This window comes from Brassica oleracea, chromosome C6, assembly GCF_000695525.1.
Source record: "Brassica oleracea var. oleracea cultivar TO1000 chromosome C6, BOL, whole genome shotgun sequence".
Taxonomy (NCBI): domain Eukaryota; kingdom Viridiplantae; phylum Streptophyta; class Magnoliopsida; order Brassicales; family Brassicaceae; genus Brassica; species Brassica oleracea.
The window spans coordinates 22,319,171-22,327,880 of NC_027753.1; the positions used below are offsets into that span (position 1 = coordinate 22,319,171).

The 8,710-nt window shown below is 35.8% G+C and overlaps 2 pseudogenes; one reads left to right on the forward strand and one right to left on the reverse strand.

Moving 5' to 3' along the window:
• The first annotated feature begins 2,410 nt into the window (after positions 1–2,410).
• On the forward strand, positions 2,411–4,621 carry LOC106296728 (annotated as a pseudogene).
• A 1,140-nt stretch (positions 4,622–5,761) lies between these two features.
• LOC106297753 lies at positions 5,762–7,000 on the reverse strand (annotated as a pseudogene).
• Between the last annotated feature and the right edge of the window lie 1,710 nt (positions 7,001–8,710).

The following is an 8,710-nucleotide window of genomic DNA, read 5'->3' on the forward strand; positions in this document are numbered from 1 at the left end:
GATTCCATCTGAAGCCTCATGATGAGCTCCTCGAGCCCCATCTTCTTCTTCTTGTGCTTCAAGTAGTTCTTGAAATCCGCATAGCTTGGAGGAAGTTTTTCAATGAAGCTGAGAGTTGTGAATGTCTCGCAGATGGACATTCCTTCAGCAGCGATTTCATGGCAAATGAGCTGAAGCGCTTCCACCTGATCCATGATGGGTTTTGAATCCACCATTTTGAAGTCGTGGAATTTTGAGACCACATACTTCTGGCAGCCAGCGTCCTCACCTCTGTACTTCTTGTCCATTGATCCCCACGGCGTCATATCCGTCATCGTAAGTCCGTCGTCAGCAGTTCCCCCATTATCAGAATCACCATCATCCATTATAGTTTCGTTGTATCTCGTTGTCGTTTATCTAAATGAACTCTCGATTCACAGTCTTACTAAAATGATGATTAATTTTTAAATTAACAGTTACCTATCGATGATAAATTGATGATTAGTTCTGATTCACAGTTACATATCGATGATTGACTTGTAGATGATTGACTTATGAACAAAATTTGTTTTTATGAATAATGAAACAAGAATTTTTATGAATTTAGTGGACCAAACTGGGTATATATTATAGAATTATGTAACTGATCAGACAATCATTTGTCTTAGGTTGTGTTTGCTTTCGACTGTTTTGGTCCATGAGCTTGTGATGTAATAAGAGATCGCTCATCAGTCCAATAGCATCATATTCGTAGTTGAAATTTAGAATACCATAAATACTTTTAAATTAATCTTAATAAAGGTTTGATTATTTGAGGATCATGCGATATATGAATAATACTCCATTCCTCCGTTATGTTATGATAAAAGTTTTAGAAAAAAATTATTTCACAAAACTAGATCTTCTAAGTTTTCTATGAACTTTTTATTAACTAATAATAAAACTTTACCAAAAAAGGAATTGTGTTTGTTGTATTACTATTAGTTAAAATGTTTATAACTGTAAAATCAATGTATTTATAATAAATATTTAATATATTTTTTAAATATATATATATATAGATATGGCAATATAAAAAAATCTATCTTTACAAGACATGATTATAATTCTTTAAATATAGTAGCCAAATCGAATGTTTCATCAAAACGTGTTCAGGAGTCGGAACCGGTAGATGTGTATTGATTCACTTTCACCACTGTAAAAGCAAATTGAAGTGGTTTAAATCCCACTACAGAACATGAACAGTAGCAGAGCCACATGAACAGTAGCAGAGCCAGCTGAATCAATTACAAGGGTCAATTTACGTATAAGCATACATTACATGGGTTAAGAAGTTGAGTTTTTTTCAGTTCTTTTTCTTCAAAATCTAAACAATTTTTTTTTTCTAGAAAACCACATGGGTCAAGTGACCCCTTGCTAAAGAACTACATCTGCCACTGGACATGAACGTAAAGTTTTTGTTTTAGTAACCAGGAAGAACAACATATTACTTTGACCACAGCAGCAACAAGAATGTCATGCAAGTATAAGTATTTACATTTCTAAACTCCAAAATCTCATTACATTGTCAAGAAGAAGAAGAGTGTGTCAACAAGAAGACTCACCGAGAAAAGTCCTCTCCACATCAACTAAAAGAAATGAGAAAATGGTGATACCACTTGGCCCACAACATTTCTTTTCCATTGAAGATGTTAACAATTGCTGGTAGTTAGAGAGACAATCATAGCTTTAAATGTAATTTTCTTACAGATGAATGTAGAACATTTGATTTATGTAATATATTAGTATATTTTAACTAAAAAGTTAAACAAACATCTTCAACATTTTCCCCTTTACCAAACCAAAGAAAAACTGATTCACATTTTGATATTTTATTCAGTTGTTGTTTTTGGACTACTTTAAGAACTTGACAATAATGTTTTCCACATTTTTTCTTTCTAAAATAATATTAAATCAGTCAATATACAGTATTACCCTTTACTAAAGTGATCCAAACTGTATAAACTTTCAGTTCAAAAGAAAAAAAACTGTAAAAACTTTTCTTCAAATCAAAGGTCGAAACAACGCCGACAAAACAGACCTGATTAGGTCAAATACGTAAAAGACTATACTAGAATGTTTATTCCGGACGAACGAACCATCGAAAACGATGTTGACAAGAAAACAAAGCAACAGAATCAGAAGAAGGTATTAAAATATCATTTGTCCAAGATTTTTTCCTTAAGCGCGTTTGCTTCTTCTCTCTGTCTCCTCCACTATATATCTCTCTGTCCCAAGAATTTCAGTTCCCCACGTCTATCTCCCTTCTCTCTAATCTGTCCAACTAACATAACAAAACAAAACAGAACAGCAAAACACAGAGATAGACTTTTAAAGGTATACTCTCCTCTTTCATTCTTATAATCTTGTAAATGTAGTTTCTTTGTTTTGTTTTATTGGTCACAAGTGTCTGTTTTTTTTAAATCATGTCTCTCTGCCTCTCTTTACTTTTGACACATTCTCTTAGCTGTTTTCTTCTCTTTATATCTGTTTTTCCTTCTTTTTTTTTAAATCTTTTGCTCTTTGTTGAGTTCTTTGGGTCCTTTCGTCGCTTCCTTCTCCTTTCTCTGCCACAGTTCTTAACTTTGTTCAATCCATCTCTATCTGGGGTTTTGGGTATGTATCCTACGGATCCTGACTATCATCACTGCCGTGGTCAGACGGTAAGATTTACATCCAAAAAGCTTTGATCTTGAACCTCACGTTTAAGCAGCTCGTGGGTTTGTGCAAAGGTCTTAACTTTTAGCCTGAATCTCGAATCAAATGCTCATACTTGGAATATCAGTCTCTCTGTTGGCCTAAAGAACCTTGCTTTGTCTCTGTATTGATTGTGTAGATATGAGAAATGATGATGATTGATTCATTTGCAGGCGAACGATCGATCACCAGGCTACTTTGTTCGGCTGGATAAACCAAGAGCTGTAGACGATCTTTTACATAGGCAAGAGAGAAAAGATGCGCAGGTGGTTGTGCTGCGCTTGCAACGTAGAAGAGCCTTACCATACTACTGAAAATGATCACCGGAGAAGTCCTAAGCACCATAACGGTACTAGTTGTGATTCTTTTGGTGCCAGTATGTGGCATTATTAATATTTTTTTCGTGTTTCTTGTTCTTGAAGGGCACAATAGAAACCCAGAAGTGTCTGTGAGGCCTGATGCTCTAAACGTGCCTCCAGCTATCGACGTCCCTGCACTGTCGTTGGATGAGCTGAAAGAAAAGACTGATAACTTTGGATCAAAGGCATTGATCGGTGAAGGATCATACGGAAGAGCTTACTACGCAACTTTGAAAGATGGGAGAGCTGTGGCGGTCAAGAAGCTTGACAACTCAGCTGAGCCTGAATCGAACTTCGAGTTCTTGACTCAGGTCTCAAGGGTTTCAAAGCTGCAGCATGAGAACTTTGTTCAGCTCTTTGGCTACTGCGTTGAAGGGAACCTCCGTATACTTGCGTACGAGTTTGCCACGATGGGGTCTTTACATGACATCTTGCACGGGAGGAAAGGAGTCCAAGGAGCGCAGCCAGGTCCCACGCTTGATTGGACCCAACGGGTTAGAATAGCGGTTGAGGCAGCTAGAGGACTTGAGTATTTACATGAGAAAGTTCAACCTGCGGTTATACACAGGGATGTTCGGTCTAGCAATGTGCTTCTGTTTGAAGATTTTAAAGCCAAGATTGCTGATTTTAATCTGTCTAATCAGTCTCCTGATATGGCTGCTCGCCTTCATTCTACTAGAGTTTTGGGAACTTTTGGTTACCACGCGCCAGAGTAATGAATGCTTCTGAAACAATTCATCACACTAATCTTGAAGAAGTAAAAGATTGTTAACTTTTACAGTTTTTTTGGTGTTGCAGGTATGCCATGACTGGTTCACTGACACAGAAGAGTGATGTTTATAGTTTTGGTGTAGTGCTTTTGGAGCTCTTGACTGGTAGAAAGCCTGTTGATCATACTATGCCACGTGGTCAGCAAAGTCTTGTCACTTGGGTAAGCGACAAGAACATATTTTTATTCTTGGATGTTATTGTTCTTGGCACTAAAGTTCTCTGACATATAACTTCAGGCCGCTCCAAGGCTGAGTGAAGACAAAGTGAAGCAATGTGTTGATCCAAAACTCAATGGAGATTATCCTCCTAAAGCAGTTGCAAAGGTTAAAAAAAGCGTTGCTCCCTTTTTATGGTTTCATCTTTTAACATGTGAAACCACTTTTGAAGCTAATCATGCAATGTTTTCTTCTTCTTTTTTCTTCTCTTTCAGCTCGCGGCTGTTGCGGCGTTGTGTGTGCAATACGAATCAGAGTTTAGGCCGAACATGAGCATTGTGGTAAAAGCTCTACAACCATTGTTGAAGTCATCAAGGTCATCAACAGCAGCAGCTACTCCATCCCAGGAAACTTGATTCTTATATGTGATAATGGAAGATTGGCTTTTGTTTCATGTGTTGCCATATCATATACAAATACTGTTATTTAGTGTCTTTTTGTGGAGGCTTATATCTTCTGCTCTTCTTATACGTTTATTAGTAGCGATTTGGTGAGTCTTGACAATTGCTTTGTTTGATACTTACAAAAGTATTCTATATATTGGAGCTTTTTTGTTTTGTTTTTTCTCCTTTAGTACACTGCTTTTTAATTCACTTACAACTCACTAAATATCCTTGTTCGGAAACTCGTTAGGCTCTACGCGTGCAGCACAACGGGCCTAACGATTTATAGGAAAAACGGGAAAAAATCGAGGAGTACGCGGGGCGAAATTTTTTGTACTTTAATATGTAAAATATCACATTTTAAACATATAATACAAAATTTTATATAATAAATATTTATTAAAGATACATCACTTATACCAAAATTAATAGAATGCTTACAACATCTATATGCTAATAACTAGGGTAAACCCGCCCTACGGGCGGGCGGGCGAGTAAAATTAATAGTACAAATTTATCTTAAATTTTATTTTAGTTTTTACTTAAAATAAAATTAAGGTTCATAATTATTTTAAAGCAATATTATCTATGTATTTTATTCTTCATTTTATAATTATAAACTTGTCTAATATTTTTTATTTTTTTGTAACACACAACTTGTCTCATTATAATAAAATTTTAAATATATAATTATTTACTTTTTCTCAATGTTTATTTTAGTTTAATTATACCAATAAGGCACATATATTTTTAAATTTTACAATTAGAGTAAGTAGAATAAGACACAAACCTTTTTCTGCATATTTTAATCAAAAGTTTTTCTGCATAAATATAAAGTATTAACAGTTGACGAAGCATGATGTTTTGTGTGTTTAGTTCTCGTAAAGTTTTAATTTTGAGTATCATGTTAATTTCGTTAATATGCAGATGCTATAAAACCATATTTTGCTTATTTCTTAATATATAGTTATGATGCTAGTTAGGGCAAGGATAGGGATGCTGTAGCAGGATTTATAATTCTTTCACTTTAAAATGCATTTATAATTCTTTAACTTTAAAATGCCTGAGATGGTGCAAATTTTAAGGAAGTACAACAACATAAACAAATATGTAAAAGATTTGAAGTTCCCTGACTTCCCATTGTTTCTCATACTTACTCCTCCCAAAATAATCCTTCTTGATTGTAGGAGCATAAATCATACTGCCTGCCAATCCAACTGAAACCCCTTGAAACCCATTACCATTACACATTCTCACATCCAAACCCATCTTCGATTCCTCCGAACTGTCTAATATCGAGGTGCCATTGCATGCCTTATCAGGAATTGTCTCTGTTTCCAACTTTCCTGCTAATCATGTTTCATAATTCATCTCAGACCTATGTTTTCACTTAAAAATTATATGTTCTTAATAACATTACTTTATATATATATATAAATTATATCACCTTGCTCTTGGTACACATTTTTCTTGAGCAAGGTCTTGATCAATATTGCTAACCGTGGTCGCAAACGTATTTTTGGCTGGGATACATCTGGTTATAACATGATCAATATCAGGTTGTACCTACATAATAAATCAAGAAAAGAAATTAACTTGTGAAAGAAGGGAGCTAAAAGTGGCAAGATACACCTTTTGTTGAACCGAACATGCATACCTTGCTTCCTTAAAAACGGTTCCATCTCATGTGTGAACCACTCTAGAAGACCTCCCTTCAGTTCAACCTGATCAGTCAATAGTACCAAAACAGTGTTGATCAGTAATGAAGATTAACTCAATCAAGCTTGTATGTTTATCAAGCTGGCAATAATTTTAGTCACAAACCGTTTCTACTGCCAGTCCTTGTAAAGTCAGAATCTTCATAAGCGCCAAATAAGCTGCAATGATAACCAGATCAGAAGCATTTAGAAACAGTTACAACAGTGATACATGAAAGGCAGGAGAGAGATGGATACAGTTTAAGCCTTTCACTGCTGTCTTCACCAAAGCAAGATGAGAAAAAGAGGTCTTCGAGATAGAGATGATACCTTTCAACATCTTCCTTTGGCATATCTGTAATAAGCAGTTCATCATCACCATGAAGCAGCTGAAATAAAATTCCAAAACATATGTAAAACAACAACTGGCGAAAAAAGACCAAGTAATATAAAACAACCATTATAAGAAGCAGATTACACAACTTTGGAGGCTTTAAAGATGGCATGATGGACTTCATCAGAAGTAGAACTGCAGAGAGCAAACTGCATCACTTTATTCTAGCCGAGGAAGAACCTGAACCAAAATTCAAATCAAGACTGAATGTGACTTACAATCAAGCAACACCCAACTATTCATAATTACAAAAAAAAACAAAAAAATTCACCTTCCATGGTGTCTAAACTGTTGTATGAACTCCTTGAATTTGATATTTTTCATGTTTTTAAAAGAGAAAACATGGACAGAGTTATATTCTTTGGAAGTCTCTCTGATGCCATTAACAATAGTCGTCTTGTGCCCCCTCCCTTCTTTTCTTCTTTGTATTCGACAAAATAACTGCAATAACAACAACAACATTCATCAAGTGATTCGATAGTAAAAGCAAAGGTTTAGGCTTTATTCAAAATGATTCTTTTAAAAATAGCACACAGCTTCCCAGCTCAGTAGCAAAGATATTATAGTTTCAAGAAATAGAACTATGAAAGAGAGGAGGAAGAAAGATTTCAGACCTGATTTGTCTTGCTTTCACTTAGGTATGTCTTCTAGAGTTTCAGACTGATGAAGTGAAAGTGAGAGAAACCAAAGTAGCGCCGCCGGCCTTCAAATCACCGAGTAGCAGACTGGAGTTTGACATTCTAGTTACTGAGAGAATCAAAACCAAAGTGATTAAAAGGAATGATCTGATATTTTTTCAGAAAGAAAACACAGATATTTATAGTACCAGCTTCACACAATTGAACTAATGAGGGGATTCATTGAATGAGAGCATGAATCGAGTCGAGTATCGTAACGGCACCGGAATTCCTTCCCGGGTTGAAGCACTCGAATCGACAAAACAGTGACAATGGATTCTATCTGCTCTTGTATTGAATCAATCGTAGCCCGTGAAACACTCGATCTTCATTGATGGTTGAGAGAACAATAGTTGTTAGTCGGCGATTCAATCTCTTCAATGGCGGAAAACAAAAAGTGGGATGAACCCTAAAATCTGATGGTTGAGAGGCTTAGAGTTTCTGGCTGTCGAGCAAGACATACAGCCCACATACAAAACGCAGGCCCACATCTTATGCACACTTCGATTAATGAAACGGAGCGTTCAATAAAAAGAACACCTGTCAACACATGCATTTTTGAATTTGTGACCTGTCTGCTGAGGTGTCTCTCTAAGGAGAGAGTAAACCCAACTTTAAATATAAAGATATCAACCTTTCTCTATGCAAATCACAGTAAACACGTATATATAATGTAAATTTGCATGGACTACAAAGCGTATTAGCTTTGTCTAGTGGTTTGTGTTCCCCCTAAACTCTTTCATGTCAAAGGTTCGATTGTGGGCAAGTGCACTTTTGACATATAATTATTTTTTAGCTTTAATGAATGTTAAAATGACCAATACACCCTCGTCTTCAGCCTTCGATTTTCCAGACCTAATACGCAGTCGTCTTCAAGTTTTCTGCGACTTCACCATTTTAAAAAGTTATTCTTGTGGGATTCAACTTCATATAGAAGATCAAGTTATAATCTGATTTTTAACTAAAAGCTTTGATATTTTCAAACTTTTTCAGATTTGCACAAATTGGTTTTCCAAAATTAATCGGCGATTTCTCTATTTCTTCAGATAACGCGTTCATTATACGACTCAGCGCCTAGACACACCGATCACATCCATTTCGCCACGGTGGCCTTCCGATTAACTTTTAATCGGATGAGTAATCGGTAACTCGGCCAAGTTTTAGAACAAGGCTAAATATTGGTCTTGCAATGTTAGCATTCATCAGATTTGAGTGCAATACTGAATCACTCAAGACATTGTGCTAAGAGATGCTTCTTGAATATGACCGGTTTAAATAAACCCACTAGCTGAAATTTTTATGATGTATAACCAAAGAATACAAATCTTAGTATATCCAAAATATATACATCACTCGACCAAGTTTGCTCACTCTATCTCAAGACGATAATACAACTATAGACATGACAAGCTCTTCCACGAACTTGAACCAACTCTTGAGTCTTGAGAGAATTAAGAGTTGGTCTCAAAGTTTGCTTCACTGTATCCTGCTAGTATCCC